The sequence below is a fragment of the Tamandua tetradactyla genome, chromosome 11, assembly GCF_023851605.1.
Source record: "Tamandua tetradactyla isolate mTamTet1 chromosome 11, mTamTet1.pri, whole genome shotgun sequence".
NCBI lineage: Eukaryota > Metazoa > Chordata > Mammalia > Pilosa > Myrmecophagidae > Tamandua > Tamandua tetradactyla.
The window spans coordinates 5,159,208-5,176,040 of NC_135337.1; the positions used below are offsets into that span (position 1 = coordinate 5,159,208).

General features: G+C 39.5%; 1 long non-coding RNA gene across 2 annotated transcripts in view; it reads left to right on the forward strand.

The window, feature by feature from the left end:
• LOC143649805 (uncharacterized) overlaps positions 1 to 16,833 on the forward strand; it is a 119,355-nt gene that overhangs the window by 27,965 nt on the left and 74,557 nt on the right. The window contains exon 3 of one of the 2 annotated variants that reach the window (XR_013159194.1): positions 1,975 to 2,149. The exons of the other annotated variant lie outside the window; for it this stretch is intronic. This is a non-coding gene — a long non-coding RNA (uncharacterized LOC143649805). Of the gene's footprint in view, positions 1 to 1,974; positions 2,150 to 16,833 lie in introns of those variants that run through there. 2 annotated transcript variants of the gene reach the window in all.

Consider the following 16,833-nt stretch of genomic DNA (forward strand, 5'->3'; position numbering starts at 1 on the left):
TTCTCCTCTACACATTCTTGCTTTCAGTCCTCCAATCTTGCTCTTTCCTAGTCCCTACCATCCACCAACTCATTGTCCATTGCTCATGAAACAGTAGATCTTGACATCGGGCCATCTCTCCTTCTAGACAAAGTACGCTGGTGTCCCTATCAAAGTTTAGCCATCTGGGGTGATTTTCTTTCCTCACTGTCCTTCAGCAATACCCTGAGTGGTGCTGTAATACTGCTGTCATCCATTCCCCTTGTGTAACCAAATCATGATGAATGATCTCTAAACAAGACATGACTGTTTCCTCCTTTGGTCAAGTCCGTAGAAATGGATTGAGGAAGATCTGGCAGTCAAGGAGAAACTTCTTCTGTCACTTTTATCTTGAGGACTTGGCAGCCTGCCCTATACTGTTACACCACTTTTCCCTGATGACTGGATCTGCTGGGCATACCCAACTTTTATAACGAGGAGAGGATCAGCTCTCACCCTTCCCCAATGGGTGGCCCAGTTTGCTTGGTAAAACCCATGTCAATCAAGATCTGTCATTTGTTAAAAAAGATAATAACCCCTTAAGTTGTATAGATGAGGGGTTGGCAAACTTTTTCTGTAAAGAGCCAGATAATAAATATTTTGGACTTTTCTGGCCACACCAACTTTGACACTGTAGCACAAAGATTTCCATATATAGTATATAAGTGAAATTGGTATTTCATATAATTTTCTAGTGGGCAAGACAAAATCAGGTAGTGGGCCAGAGTTTTCCAATCCTACTGTATAATGTTATATTTTGCAAAAGATTTTCATATACCCAAATGTGTTTCACTTGTTTCTGAGCTTGACTCATGGAGGTGGGGCAGGAATTTTTAGCCCTATTTTATAGAGAAGAAAAAAATCTCCAAAAGGTTACATAACTTACTAAGGGTTACAATTAATAAGAAGTAGAGGTTAGCTCTCACCCTGGTCTTCAGAATTCTGCCACTCTAAATACCATTTTCCGAGGTTGATGCTCATCTCTACAACAAATTTTAGAAATACCCTATCAGCTCTTGGCTCTGTATACTCATGGACAGGCTGCTCCTACAGGTAAAGCAATAGCTCTCATAACCTGGGATTTGCTAGCCCTCTCTCTATCAGAGCCCCAGAAGTGATTTGTATTTCCCATGAGGAAGACTGTGCTAGAGTGAAGGCCAGCTCTGAAGATCCCAGCAAGGTCCTGGTCCCTCAGGAAATGGGCCCCAAGGACTTTGAGCCTACTCCAAAATCCTTTATTATGGCAGCCCCAGAGCCCCTAGCACACCCCAGCTGGTGGCTACCTGGCCTCTGTTTACTTTTCCATCCATTAGGTGTCCCAAAGGACCAATATGAGGAGCAAAGAAAGAGAAAGAGGGAACAAGAGAAAGTAAGCTATGAGTTATTGATTTGTGCCTTATCTATACTGTAGAAACCCGAATTTCTTCTTTAGCTGCCTGTCTGCTGGCTGTGGGGTCTGAGTTGTGGCCTCATGATTTGAAAATCCATTTCTCCTTGGATGTGGTCCTCTGAGTTAGAAAACAGTGCGATGTGAAAAATTCAACCAGGAAGTTATTTTCTGTTCAAAGTTAACTGCTTATGAAAATGGTAATAACTACTTATGAAAAAGCAGAGCATTAAGATAACCAATGTTTAGATTCAAATTTATATACCAATGTTCTAAGAAATGATCATGATGATGAATATGCAACTATGTGATGGTATTGTGAATTACTGATTATATATGTAGAATGGAATGATCATATGTTAAGAATGTTTGTTTCTTTCTTGTCATATTTTTTTAAAAATTTAAAATTAATTTTAAAAATTAAATAAATAAATAAGTTTATATACAATGTATAATCTATATACTATTGTATAATTAAATATGTGTACCTAAGTAGAAGACAAAGATACATAATGAATTAGGTATAAGTATTATTTTCAATAACATCAAAATTTTCCCTTTTTTCAAAGGTTGAATGAAATGCTGTCCATCTGGTAATTCATTCATTAGCTGGTTGTTTTCATTATTTCTGAACACCTACTACGTGCCAGACCTGTGCTCTTTCAGGGACTGAGAGTCTAAGGACTCCCAAGCTCCCTGAAACCCAGAATAAACATCACCTTACCATCTTTCTCACTGCTTCTCATTATCACCCTTTTTTTTTCTCATGCTTAGTTGTTGAATAAATTTCCCAAGGGGCCTTAAGTATTTTTTTTTTCTTAGATCCCCACCTCTCCTTTTACTATGGCTCAGTAAAAAGGAAAACGAGCTCTGCGATGTAAATCCCCATGCTTCCCAGTGTGACTTCTCAGCAACTCTGCTTTTGCAATTAGTTTTTGTCCCCTCAAAGGAAAGGGCCTCTTTGCCTACAGGTACTGAATTTGGCTGCTAGGTGTTTAATAATGAATCGCTTGTTAATTGTTAAAAAATTAACAAGTTTTTCTCCTTATTAATTCTAACAGGCATTCTGTTCACTGATAAGATTGTTTTGGATTTTTTAATGGCCATACTTTTTTTCCCCCAAAATGATACATTTTAAACACATGTCCACGTGATATTGAAGAATCATGTTTAAAACAGAGATATAAAGTGACTTCCCATTATCACTGCCACGCTTAGAAGGGAGGAAACGGGGTCGGAAGCTTTGTAGATCTGGGAAGAGAATAAAGAACGTTACTCTGGGCCTCAGACACTGCTTGGAGGAAACGGGGAGTGTGTGTCCACAACTTTTCTCCCACGCACAAACACACCCCCCCCCACTACATTCATTCCCGCTGTGTGTGCCGGAGTCTCTGAAACGGTGGTTCTCAGTCATGATGTCATGGCTCACTTATGGGCATGGTCAGTGGGGAGGTGTCAGAAGAATTCTATTTCTGTATGGTTTTAAATTTATGTATTTATTTATTTATGTTTTTTTCACATGGGCAAGCAACGGGAAACGAACCTGAGTCTCCGGCATGGCAGGCGAGACCCCTGCCACTGAGCCACCATCGCACCGCCCTGTATGGTTTTTAACCATGCAAACTGCTTACTTTTCCCTAAGCTAAAGCAGATTCAAGGTTTCTCTCTCAATTCCATCGCTATTAGTAGATGAGGCATTAAGTCGTGTCTAAGAACACTCTGGTTTCGTAGTGTCTGGGTTCACAGCCCAGCTCCACAAAGACAAGCTGAATAACTTTGGTCAAGACACTTAAAATCAATACGCTACCATTTCCTCATCTACCGAATAGGGGCTACGACAGGATTTAGGGCATAAATTATGAGAATTAATTCAGATATGAATGAAAGAGTACAGTGGTTGGCATATAGTATGTGCTCAATAAAGATTAGCTAAAATAATACCATTTTCAAAATTACTGCTACTAATCATTGTTATTATGAAGAGTATCTAATGAAGTGATTATGAAAGATAAACCTGGTCAAGATCCAGCTCTACCACTTACTAGTTCTGTGCCCTTAAGTAACTTGCTGAACTTCTCTCAGCTTCAGTTTCATTCTATGAAAAATGTGCATAGAGTTTTTGTGGGAGTTAAATGGGCAATAACTCATGCATTCAAAGTGCTTAATAATAATTGTTCAACAAATATCATCGATGATGATCCTGCTTTCTTAAATGTGAAAGGGAGGAGGTAATTATGTTTTAGGATTTTTGCATCCAAGGTCCATTTGATTAAGAAAATATATTATTATGGATAACAAAACAAAAACATGTTTTTTGAGAGGGAATGATTGTCTTAGCTGATTTGAGAAATAATGACAACATAAAGATATACACTCAACTTTCCCACATAATTCCAAATCATTCTTGAAGCCTAGAGTCCCAGGCAATGTGAAATGCAAATATATAGGTTAATGTTGGGAGATACTTGCTTAATGGTATAAAATTTTGAAGCAGGCAGAAATCTTAGAAATTATAACTGAGGGAAATGATTTCCCCAAAGCTATCAGGTACTTAATACATGATCAATAAGTATTTGTTCAAAGAAAGAATAAATCTGGAGATTTATTTTGTTCTCCACCTATTTCTGTTTGTGTATTAGCTCAGGTTTTTGTTTAAGATGTGTTTACATGCCAACTGAAAGCTAAGAAAATGAGAGAGAGAGAGAGAGTTATCAGGATCTTTCAAAATATCTAGGTATTTCATCTGTGATTTTGTATATCCAAATTATGAAAAGGAAAATTAATATTTACTAATTTCTAAATGCCAGTGATTTTTACATAACATATCTCCTATCAACCCTATAATAAACCTAGAAGAGAGTCTATCCCTTAGGGTTCTGTGCAGAACACAGAAACTACCTTGGCTATTTTAAGCAGACGGGGAATTTGTTGCTTTCAAAAGTACTGAAAGACCTAATAAGCAGGCATTAGATAAGGCCTTCAGAAATGGCTCCAAAAACACTACCCTAGAACTAGCCTGCTCTACAACAAGTAGACAGCCAGGCATCCCAGATGTCACGCCTATTGTAGACTCTAAGATCATACCTTCAAAGCCATGTGCCCAGGACCATATCTGCATCACCAGGATTGTTGGACCCAGAACTATTACAGTTGCTGGATTCACACTCACAAAAGTAGATGCCCTTCAAACGATTTTCCCACTTGATTCAGTTGCAGTTCAGTTCTCATAGTATACATCTGCTTGGTTGGAGCCAGGTCACATCAAGAAGCTGCAAGGGAGTCTGATAAATATGGTTTTTGGTTTAGTCTCTTAAATCTTTGCAGAACAGGAAGTCATGTGAGAAGGAGGTTATAACACAGGTTGAGTAAGCCCAGCTATCTTATCTACCACAGTAGGTGCTGTACCCATTTTTGAAATTATACAGTCAACATTTCAAGAGATTAAATAACCGAAGGTCACACACCACTTAATAAAAAGGGAAAAGATTCAAATGACAATTTCCTGACTGTAATGCTGTCTACACTTAAGTCTTTAACAACTTTTTGGTATTTCTGGTACAGCGCTTGTCACATTGGGTTTGTTGTATACTCGTCTGCCTTGATTAGGGACTCCCTTAAGGTGGACACATACTGTGGTCGATTATTATTCTAAGGGCATCCCAAGTATTTATGCCCCTGTGTTGTCCCCTCCCACACTGATTCTGTGCTTGGCCATGTGATTTGCTTTGGCCATTGTCAGCACACTGGATGCAAGTTCTGTAAGTATTTGTGCATTGGAGCACTGGCAAGACCAACTGAGGAAGCCGGAGCTAGCTGACTTGAGGGTGAGAGACAAGTAGAGAGAGAGTCGCAGACCTCCCCCTGTCCCAGTGGAGCCTAGCCCCCTGGAAACCCTTCAACTGTACATAGCACTATGAGTGAACCCAGGAAAGAAAGTTGAAGAACTGCCCAGCCAACTCACAGAATCACGAAAACTAATAAATTGTTTTCAGTCTCAGTTTTGGGGTGTTTATTATTCAGTAATAGATCATTGAAGCACCACCTTATTTATTGTTATGTCCACGGATTCGCTAGCTCATTTATTCATCCACTCATTTACATCAGCAAATATTTAATTAGCACCAACTATATCACAAGGGCTGTGATAAGCGCTGGGGGATATAATAACAGACAAGACAGAAGCCCTGCTATGAAGAAGCATCCAGTAGGGGTTACGTAATTATAGTATTATGAGATATGGACTATTAGAAGGGTAAACACAGTGCTTTGGAAGGCACTTAGCAGTGACACTTAACTTGGGGAGGAGATGTCATAGCAAAATGCCTACTGCAGACACTTAAAATGTATGTATTTTTTTTGCGGTGAGTGGGAGAGTAGTTCAGCGATTTAACCAATGTCATTCCACTAGAACTGAGGCTTATATAATTTCTCCTGAATCTCATTTGAGGGTTCTGTACTCAAAGGTTGTTTATTTCCATAGGTGTTTTTTGTTTGTTTGGATGGCTTGATTTTGCCAAAAATGGGACTACGTCCTCACCAATAAGAGCTAGGGTCTTGTGGTCCAAACAGCTAGGCTTTCTGCAATCATGATTTTCTAAAATAGAATAGCCTAGTTTCCCACCCAATAATTCTTTATTAAAAATTAAATAGTAAAATAAATTATTAGACTACCTAAGTGTCAATAACTAAAAATATTATACTACCCAGATACATTCATAGAGCAAGACAAAGAAAATGAATATCGAGGTACAATTTAGTACCTCCTTAATTAGGTAATCCAACTGCCCATTTCCCATCAAAACCTGAAGGAACACACAATGGGATAAATGTGATCTTTGGGTGAAAAGGGACATGGATCTCCAAGTGCCCTAAATGTCACATGTTCAAAAAATTAGCACATTAAGAACAGACAATCATGAACTCTTATTTTAGTTAAAATACATGCTTGTACATTGAAATAAGACCAGCAGTGTAGAAGAAAGTCAAACAGGCAGTGCAATTTTAATTAGTTGAGTGTGGAGACTAATTAATATGCAAATGAGGAGCTTACCAATATTAATCATCTATTTTACTAGGCGGCTTTTACTAAAGAGTTTCTAACGAGTTTGCAAATTAAGTTTCTTTGACATTAAAAATCAGCTAAGCGCTGTCTGAGAATAATCTCCTCTAACTCAAGGGTGGGAAGGGGGAATTTTTTTGGTTTTTGGATGAGAAACAGCAATGTCTAAAACCAGTTCCCATGTTGGCAAGCACTGTGCAAGAGTTCTGTATCAACCTTTTCCAGGCTATAATTGAAACCATTTCAGCAGGAGAGGAACCAGAAAACAATTGGAACAAGGGACAAATATGAGTCATGGCGATTTAATGGAGATTGGAACAGAACTTGTTTATTTAAGTTGGTGACTAGCATTGTTAAAAGTAAAAAAAAATGTTACATACATTTTTTAAAACTCTTTTATGGCCTTTAGCATACCCCTAGAATGATTTGAAGTATGGGGAAAGATTACAAGGTTTTCCTGTAACTTTAATTCTGGATTTGTTTTCCTTAAGTTTGTGAAAAAGTGTTTGCAGTTGGGCCCAATCGTGTTAGTCACTTTCAATGGCAGTTAACCCCATTATTGGGCTATTCAGCCATTAATACAAAACTACCACCTTTAGCTTCCCTAGGTCTAAAAAGAATGTCACAAAGGAAATTCTGTAGAGGCAACACAATGGCCTGGATGCACATTGCCTCTGAACCACTGCTCCCCCAACTGAAACACACAGTTGCCCTTAAAAAATATTTTATCTCACATAAAATCCCTATGGAGATTCAAAGGAAGCTTTGAAGTTATACCCCTTTCAATCAGCTCACAATCTGTTTCTTCTCAAATGTTCACCTCCCCCACCCCACCCCTTTCCTATTGCTTTCAGCTGCAGGTTACCATAACACATTTGTTACTGGGGATCTGCTTATTCATTCAATAAATATTTATTGATGGAGTTAAACCAAGGTGCAGAGCACTCCCCACTGTGTCTTAGCAAAGTGTATGATTAGTGGCCTCAAGGGACTTACAGTCTACTAAGAAAATAAAACATGTGCCCATAAGCCCACTTGGGAAAATTATGTGGTAAAAGCAGTGCGAGTTGTTATATTTCATGCGCTTACTGCAAATGATTTTGAGCAATCTTGTGAAAACATTCCTGCCTCAATCTCCTTCTTAATATAGCAGAGATAATTCTAGCGAGATACATCAGGGAAAAGGATATGATTAATGATTTACTATCTTATTTTTCAGTTTTTTGCAAGTTTAAAATGGCTAATGTGACGAACACTGGAGTTGTAGGCACCTTTTCCCCACTTTTCCATCTTTTCCATCTCACAGAGAGATCCTTTTTCACTCTATGAATGTGTTTACTTGCTGACTGGCAAATATGGTGAGCCAAAGGCATTCAACTTAACATTTCCAGTCCTGAAACTCTGGTCTATATTTTTCAGACTGTGTTAAAAGCCTTGCTTGGCCCAAGTCTTCTTTCTTTTGGTCAATGCCTGTGCTAGATGTCATGGCTAGTGGAAAACACTGCTAGGTTCAGAATTCATTGAAACTCATGGCAACGGGAAAGAAAGTCCTTAATCAAAGGCATGCAATAGATTCTGCAAAGAAATAATGGCCAGAAAATAAATCCAAAATGTGCTTTGGTTTGGGCTTCTGTACAAGTGCGACTTGGCGGCAGGTCTGCACACGAGGTTCTGGGAGCTGCAGGAGTGGAAAATGGAAATGGCTCATCTGCACCTGCCTTTCCTCTAGAGATTTGGCTGATCATTGCCCATGGCCATGTGCAGGGCTGGTTCACACCTGAAAAGGTGGCTGCACACCCCCCTGCTTGATGCCTGCGTCCGATTAGTCCCTGTCACCGAAACTATATTGGGGATTCTATACATCACTGTGTGATTGGCTATAGGTCTATTTCTGTGGTATATATCCCCATCCTTTGCTCTAGAACACTGCTGTCAAATAGAACTTTCTGAGACGACAGAAATAATCTGTAAATCTGTGATGTCCAATATAGCAGCCCCTAACCACGTATGACTATCGAGCAACTAAAATATGGAACTGAATTTTAAATTTTATTTAATTTTAATTTAAATAGCCCCATAATGGCTAGTAGCTACCATAACATACAATGAATAATGCACAGTAAGTTTTCCCACTTGGATTTACATGAATAGATATGGATAATTGATCATCCTGTGACAATGACACAGTTTTGACCCAGGAACATAAACCGACACTCTTAATTTTAATATAAATAGAACGAATAGAAGTTTAAAACTCTTTTGTCTCTAGTATTATAGGTGACATCTCAGGCTGTATCTCCAAGACGAAAAGAAATTGGTTTTAAAAGACAAAATGTTTTACCAGATGATTCCCTTGGTGTTGAATATCAAGTAGATATTGAATATCAAGTAGAGAGAGCCTCAGATTTCTCTTTGTCTTCAGTCAACATTCTTAGGCCATAAGAAGAGGAACATTCTGATAACTATCCAATAAATTCAGGAGGAAATTTTTCAACCCTTCTGTTCTTGATGAAGTTTAGCCTCAGTTGTCAAGATTGAATAAGTAAACTGTGTAGTCAACTGACCAACTCTCCACTGACTTTCCTCTGCTTAAAATACATCTTTGCATCTCATACTTAGCCGTTGACAAGTAAGATTTTAATTTACTAATCTTCCATCTTAGGAGAAACATAAAGCATAATAGGGCCCAGTTACAGAACAAAAACTATGTAAAAATATAAAATAAATACAAATAATAATATTAATAATGTTTAGGTAATTAACTTAAAACCATATTTGGATCAGAACAACTTGGTGGCATGTGTACACTGGAAGCTAAATTTGCCCATTATTTGAAAATTATGGAATCAAATAGGATTAATGATGTGTTCTAATGAGTGAAGATTGTCCTCACTCCAATACATGACATTAAGCATGCATAATAAAAAATTAAATTTAGCCCAAATGCTTTTATTCTAGGTTTTGTGATGTCCTGAAATTTAGTGTCCAGGCCCATGTGTGGACAGAATTAGAAGCCTCCAGGGACTCAAGAGGTCTGGTTCTAATGACTGGACAATGCAGCTCTCCTGAGATGCTGAACGCAACCTTCTAAGCCCCCAATCCATGTTGGCCAGCTCTGATGCACACGTCTGACTGCAATTTTGTAACTTTTGAATCTGCCACCACTGGGTTGATGTCACATCCATGAATATGGTTGATTTGGACTAGACCGAAAAAACAGTTTTTTTTCGGAGTTTCAGCCAAATTCTAAGTCTAGACTTGAGAACACCTGCACCTCTGGCTGCATAAATATGTCTCTTGACACGTTGACCCACTGATTTGTACAGCCAGACTCATTTCACACAATTCTTGTGCGATCCCGAGAGTGTTAGACTTCTGCAGTAGAAGGAGCAGTCAGGTGATCAAAATATCTGAATTCTAATCCCAGGGCTTTATTTAATGTCCTCTGAACTTTAGTTTTCTTATCTGTAGAATGAGGGTAGGAACATCTGTTCCATGGACCTCACAGAGCTGCGACGAGGACGGTACAAGACAATCTATGGGAACAGTTTTCAGTTGCCGTTCCGTTGCAGGCATGGCAGTTTCCTGTCACCTTTTTCTGGATGAGCTTCATTTACTTTTATCTAGGCCCTCAGTCACCAGTTGCACATACGTGCAAATTGATGGTTAGGATTAGTGGTGTGGTATGTGAAGGTGAAATTGAGTGAAACGAGAAGAACCATAAAAGGCCCCAAATCCGGGGCCCTGACTTCATTAAACAGAAGCAGTGTCTTTCCATGCAATCCATCTTCAGTCAAATGCAGCCTTCTGGCCTTTTGCCAGCTCAGCCCGGCTGTCAGCAGCTGCGGGTCTTGCCAAAGGGCAGGGCCAGGAAGCCACAGGTTGCTCACATTGCAGATTATCTCTGGAGTATTCAAGAGGGACCGTAAAATAAGCCCCCAGCCCTGTAATTTTACTTCAAAAAAAAAAAAAAATGTTCCCAGAAAAACCATTTTGCTCTAATAAGAACTGTAGAATTGATTAGATGCAAACTGTTAACCGACACCCTTATGGTTAATGAAGCAGCTTTGAAACTGCCTCTTGATTCTTTGGAAATGTAAATCATACGAAGGAAGTAAGGGCCAAGAAAAGAAAAGAATTGGAGGTGGAATGGATTAGACTGTCTGCTAGTTAATACACAAAAGATAATGGACACAAAGTGCTTGTTCTTTGGAAAGTTAATATTTACCAAGAGTTATCTCTGCAGAGGGCAAGCAATAAACTTTCATGATTATTGTTAAAACATTCTTTGGGGTAGCAGGCTTTTCCCTGCATCTCGAGTGAGGGACGGAAGCTTCTGCCATTTTAATTCCTTTGTTAATGTCTTTATGAATGCAATTAACACTTCATTCACGCTTCTTTGTTTCTGGATCCCATTAGGAAGTGGTTTATGCAGGTTTCTCTCTCCCAGGAGACAGACGCATCACACAACATTTCACTCAGCTGTGTGGTTGAGCACTGACAAACTCAATTTAAGAAAGGCAAGAGTGAGTTGACGCCATGCTGTGGCAGTTGTCCTGATGGGAACAAATGGCTCGTTTCATTCCCAGGTGGGACCTACCGTCTCTGAGAAGCCAGTTTGTGCACAAGAGTATGGACGACAAGAGGTAGGGAAGCCCACCTGTCTGTCACGGAGTAAAATCACCAAGGTTGGGGAGATGCTAAGAACCAAATTCAACACGGGTCGTAAAAACAAAAACCGGCTATTGCTTTGTAGGCAGAACAAGCTGCTATTATCTTGAGCAAACATTTTGTGAGGGTTAACTAGGTATGGTACAAAGCAAAAGAGGAGCCCAGAAGTAGAAGACGGGCCTCTCTCCTCTGCAGCTTACTCTGTAAATGAGGTGGCAAGTGCTATACATGACAAATATATAACCAAGGGTCTTGAGGCCATTTAAGGGCTCGTCCTGCATGGCAAGTATAGACTGAGAATGTGAGGGGTTCAGATCTTGGGTGGAAGGGAGTTTGGGGAAAGCTTTTCTGAGGAGGTGGGACTTGAATCAGGCCTTGCAGTAAAAGCAGTTTCCCTAGCCATCCTGTCTAGATTATCAAAAAAGAGGGAGAGAGTGGGAGGAACTGGGAAGGGGGAAGGAGAGGCAGGCATTATTAGCAAAGATGCAGAGGTGGGAAATGAAGAAAAGGGTTCGATGTTCATGGTGAATTATTTTCCCTTTATATTAAAGTCTCTCCTCCAATTGATGGCATCATTTCTATTTCAAATATCATCGTGATATTTGCTTAACAGCCAAAGTTACTGCCGATGAATATATCTGAATCTTACTAAGATACTGTACCGGAGTAAGGAGATGCAGGGGGTCTGAAGGGAAATCAAGAGACAAAGGAAGGAAGAAAGGAAACTCTGCCCATTGTTTCAGGTTACATTTTTTCTTTAACTGAAAAAAAAAAAAAGAAACATTTCTTAGAGTCTGAACACATATAGGCTTTGTACATTTGCCATAATTTTTGTTTGATTTTCTCTGACAATAAAAAAAAGAGCAGACTTTATAAGGCGTTATGAAGTATAAAATATTGCCGGGAAATGAAGTAAAAATAGCCTTATAGCCCCAAGTCATCTGTGCCTAACATGAAAGGTGTGTGAATAAATCAAAGGACAGTAGTCTGTTTGCAGTCTTAACACTATTGAATGGTGCGATGATTGGTTATGTTATTCTTTTTGCTTCGAGTTTTCCAAAATTCTAGCCTTTTCCCAGTAGTTACACATCCTCATTGCCAAGATCTTTCTCGAGTCTCTTTCACCCAGACCTGGCCTGTCAGCTCCGAACGATCCTATTGTAACAAGGCGTGGCTATCTTGCCCTGGATTGGCCAGCCCCCAGGTATTAACGCGTGGCAGACCTCAGGCATGCCCTAGCGTCTTTTTGCATTAAGAAGGGTCATTTTGTTTACATTTCATCATATGTTGCTTCTCTTCATGGGGAAAATGGCTTCCTGCATTACAAGTAATTCCTGGTCAAAGAAAAACTCGCAACTCATGACCCCATTGAGTCTAATCAAAGGCTCAAGTGTTGGTAATTTTAAGAGCATCTATTTCTTTTTCTGAAGCAAAGAGTTTTAGAACCTCTCTGTGAGTTATTGGAATAGAAACAGCCAACCCATTAAAATTATTAAATTAAGGCCCAAACATTAAAAGGGGAAAGATGACAAGATGGTGGGGAAGTGGAGCTGGGGAGTGGGGGGAGAGGGTATTCCCTGAGGTCAATTTTTTTTTCACTTCTGTCCTTTTTAATAGAAAAAAGTCACTTTGCATTCCCTGGCCTCACACTGTTAGGTAGCTATGTAAAGCATAAACAGAGTCTGTGTTTTTGCTGCATTTGAGAAAGAAGTAGATGTGCAAATATGATGGAAGAGGTTTTATTTCCTTTCCCCCTCTCAGGAATGGTCCAACCGCCCCAGGCTAGAGAATGTGCATCTCCCAAGTACCCTGTCACCCTGGTAACCATGGAGACCATGACGATCGATTAGATGCCATCTGATCTCAACCTCATAAAAAAAAAATGCAGCAGATGGCAACCAGGCCACTAGACCTGTCTCAAGAGAGGCGAAGAGGAAGCGAGAGAAAGGGAAAGCAAGAGAGCTAGAAAGAAGAGGTGGGGGTGGGTTGGGGTCAGACAGAAGAAAGCACAGACACAACCCTGGTAATGAAAATTTTGGAGAAGAGTGAAAATAGAAAACAAGGAAAGAGGGGAGAAGAAAAGAAGAGACAATGAAATAAATGAAACTAAAACCTCACTGTGCACACACGTCTGTAGTGAGTTGTAGGAAGAAAATCCAACAAAGAAAGCAAGTCAACTATTTCCTGACTTTCACTTGAATGTCCAGATCTCAGATGGTTAGGTAGGATGCTTTGGATTCTGGCACCAGGGCTTCTCTGAGCAACACTCACAGTGGTCTTTGTGGCTCTAGGTATCAGTTGGAGTCTGATGTATCTTCAAGAGAATTCTGAGATGTGGTTCTCAGAATGCATGTTTCTGGTCAGGTAATGTTTTTCCATGACCTTTGTTCTAGTTTGCTAGCTGCCGGAGTGCAACACACCAGAGACGGATTGGCTTTTAATAAAAGGGGATTTATTTTGTTGGTTCTTCAGAGGAAAGGCAGCTAACTTTCCACTGAGGTTCTTTCTTACATGGAAGGCACAAGATGGTCTCTGCTGGTCTTCTCCTGGGTTCCAACAACCTTCCCCAGGGTGACTTCTTTCTGCATCTCCAAAGGCCTGGGCTAAGCTGCTAGTGCTGAGATGAGGGATGCTGAGCTGCTAGGCTATGCTACATTGCGTTCTCTCATTTAAGCACCAGCCAATTAAGTCAAACGTCACTCATTGCAGCAGACACGCCTCCTAGCCGACTGCAGATGTAATTAGCAACAGATGAGATTCACATACCATTGGTTTGTGTCTGCAGCAACAGAACTAGGTATGCTCACCTGGCCAAGTTGACAACTGAATCTAACTAACACAACCTTCCAGACTACTGTAATCATGGACACGAGATAGGTCTGTCATGCCATCTCCAGCATATTCTAGCTACCACCTCTTTGCCTTAGTTTGCCAAATTGCTATGACAAATACCACCTAGCGGACTGGTTTAAATAACAGGAATTTATGGGCTCACAGTTTCAGAGGCTAGAAAGACCAAATTTACATCATCAGAAGGCCATGCTTTTTTCCCAAAGCCTGTAGCATCCTGGTGCCAGCTTGCCACAATCCTTAGGGTTCCTTGGCTTGCATCTCTGCCTCCTGTTACATAGCTCTCTCTCTCCCTCTCCTTGTGTCTGCTAACTTCTGGCTTCTTCCTGTAGCCTTCTGAATTCTGTTTATGAAGGGCTCCAGGGATATGGATAAAAGCTCACCCTGATTCAGGTGGGCCACAGCTTAATAGGATCTTTTTTATTATTATTAATTTTTTAATTTTTTAAAAAATACCAAACAAATGCAAACATTCTTAACTTTTGATCATTCTGTTTTTACATATATAATCAGTAATTCACAATATCATCACATAGTTGCATATTCACCATCATGATCATTTCTTGGAACATTTGCATCTGCTTAATAGGACCTTAAAAGGTCCTGTTCACAAAGGAGTTCATATCTTAACTGATAATACATCTTCAAAAGATCCTATTTACAGATGGGTTCACACCCACAGGAATGCAGATTAAGATTAAGAACATTTCTTTCGTCGGGGCACATGATTCAATCTACTACTCCTTCAAAGGAAGAAGTGATGGCCCAGACAGCAGATAACCAAGGTGAAAAGAAAACAAAAACAATGAAGTCGGTGCTGGTAATCTAAGGAGTCTTAGTTGCAGTCTTGGCGGGTTAACATGTATAAAGTGCTTATTATGTGTTAGACAGTATCTTATGTACTGTATATAGATGATTTTATTTGATCCAGGCAACAATGCCACAAGATATAACACAAGGTGTTATGTATGTATGTATATAGATGATTTTATTTGATCCAGGCAACAATGCCACAAGACGTAACACAAGGTTTTATTATTTTCATGGCCATTGTACAGATAGGAGCTGAGCCATGAGAGGTTAGTCACCTTCATAAAGGGCACACCTAGAATGCTGTATCTGTGCAACAGTTTGGTTGTGTAGGGAGAGGGAAACCATTTGCTTGCTTGCTCTTGTTCTTTTTCCTTTCCCTTTTCCAATTTTATTTAAAATTTTTGCCGATTAAAAAACAGGACATGTTCAATGTAGAAAGTTATTTAAAACAAGAGAAAAAAAATAAAAATACCTATTACCCCAAAAGTCAGAGATAAGCATGGTAAGCATTTAGCAACGTGGGACATGATTCCCTTGGTAAGTATCCCTGGGAGTCATGTTCCACATTGCCAGGGAGACTTTCACCCATGCCCAGAATTTTCTATGAAAATATATACGTATACAAATACAATTTTTTTTTTTCACATTGTGAAAGCTATAGCATTATACAATCATCAAGAAACATGGTCACTGGAACACAGCTCTACATTTTCAGACAGTTCCCTCCAGCCTCTCCATTACATCTTGAATAACAAGATGATATCTACTTAATACATAAGAATAGCCTCCAGGATAACCTCTCGACTCTGGAATCTCTCAGCCATCGACACTTTATTTTGTCTCATTTCACTCTTCCCCCTTTTGGTCGAGAAGGTTTTCTCAATCCCTTGATTCTGAGTCTCAGCTCATTGTAGGTTTTTTTCTCAATCCCTAGATGCTGAGTCTCAGCTCATTCTAAGATTTCTGTCCCACATTGCCAGGAAGGTCCACACCCCCGGGAGTCATGTCCCACGTAGACAGGGGGAAGGTGGTGAGTTTGCTTGTTGTGTTGTCTGGAGAGAGAGGCCACAACTGAGTAACAAAATGGGTTCTCTTGAGGGTGACTCTTAGGTCTAATTTTAGGTAGGCTTGCCCTATTCTTTGTCGGGTTTAAGTTTCACATGAACAAACCCAAAGACTGGGGGCTCAGCCTACAGCTTTGGTTGTCCACACTGCTTGTGAGAATATCACGAATTCAACTTGGGGAGGTTGAATTTTCCCCTGTTCTCACCATTCCCCCACATGGACTTTGGAAATACTTTTTTATTCACTGTTCAAATCACTCTGGGATTTATCGGGGCATCACACTGGACAAACCAACAAAATCTCATGTCCTATTCAAGGTTCCATGTACTTATTGTGTTCAATTAAGCTATCTACATAAGTTATATTAAGAAATGCACTAGTCAAAATATAAATTTTGTACCAAATAAACATTTTTAGCTTTAGTCTCACACATAAGGTGACATTTTAAAATATTAATTATCACCTATTTTCAGCACCCTGCAGTAATGACATTCCTTTGTTCTTCCTCATGCAAAAACATTTTTAAAATTTGTACATTTAGTCACTATCATTATATACTCTAGGCATTCCTCAGTTATACCATCTCAGTTTTTATCATCTATCTTTCTTTCTGATTTCATTTGTGCCCCCAGCTCTCCTCCCTCTTATCATTCTCACATGCAGCTTCATTCAGTGTTTTAACATAATTACATTACAGTTAGGTAGTATTGTGCTGTCCATTTCTGAGTTTTTATATTCAGTCCTGTTGCACAATTTGTATCCCTTCAGCTCCAATTACCCAATATCTTACCCTATTTCTATCTCCTAATGGTCTCTGTTACCAAAGAAATATTACAAGTTTATTCACTAATGTCAGTTCATATCAGTGAGACCATACAGTATTTGTCCTTTTGTTTCTGGCTAATCTCACTCAGCATAATGTCCTTAAGGTCCAGTCATGTTGTTACATACTTCATAACTTTATTCTGTC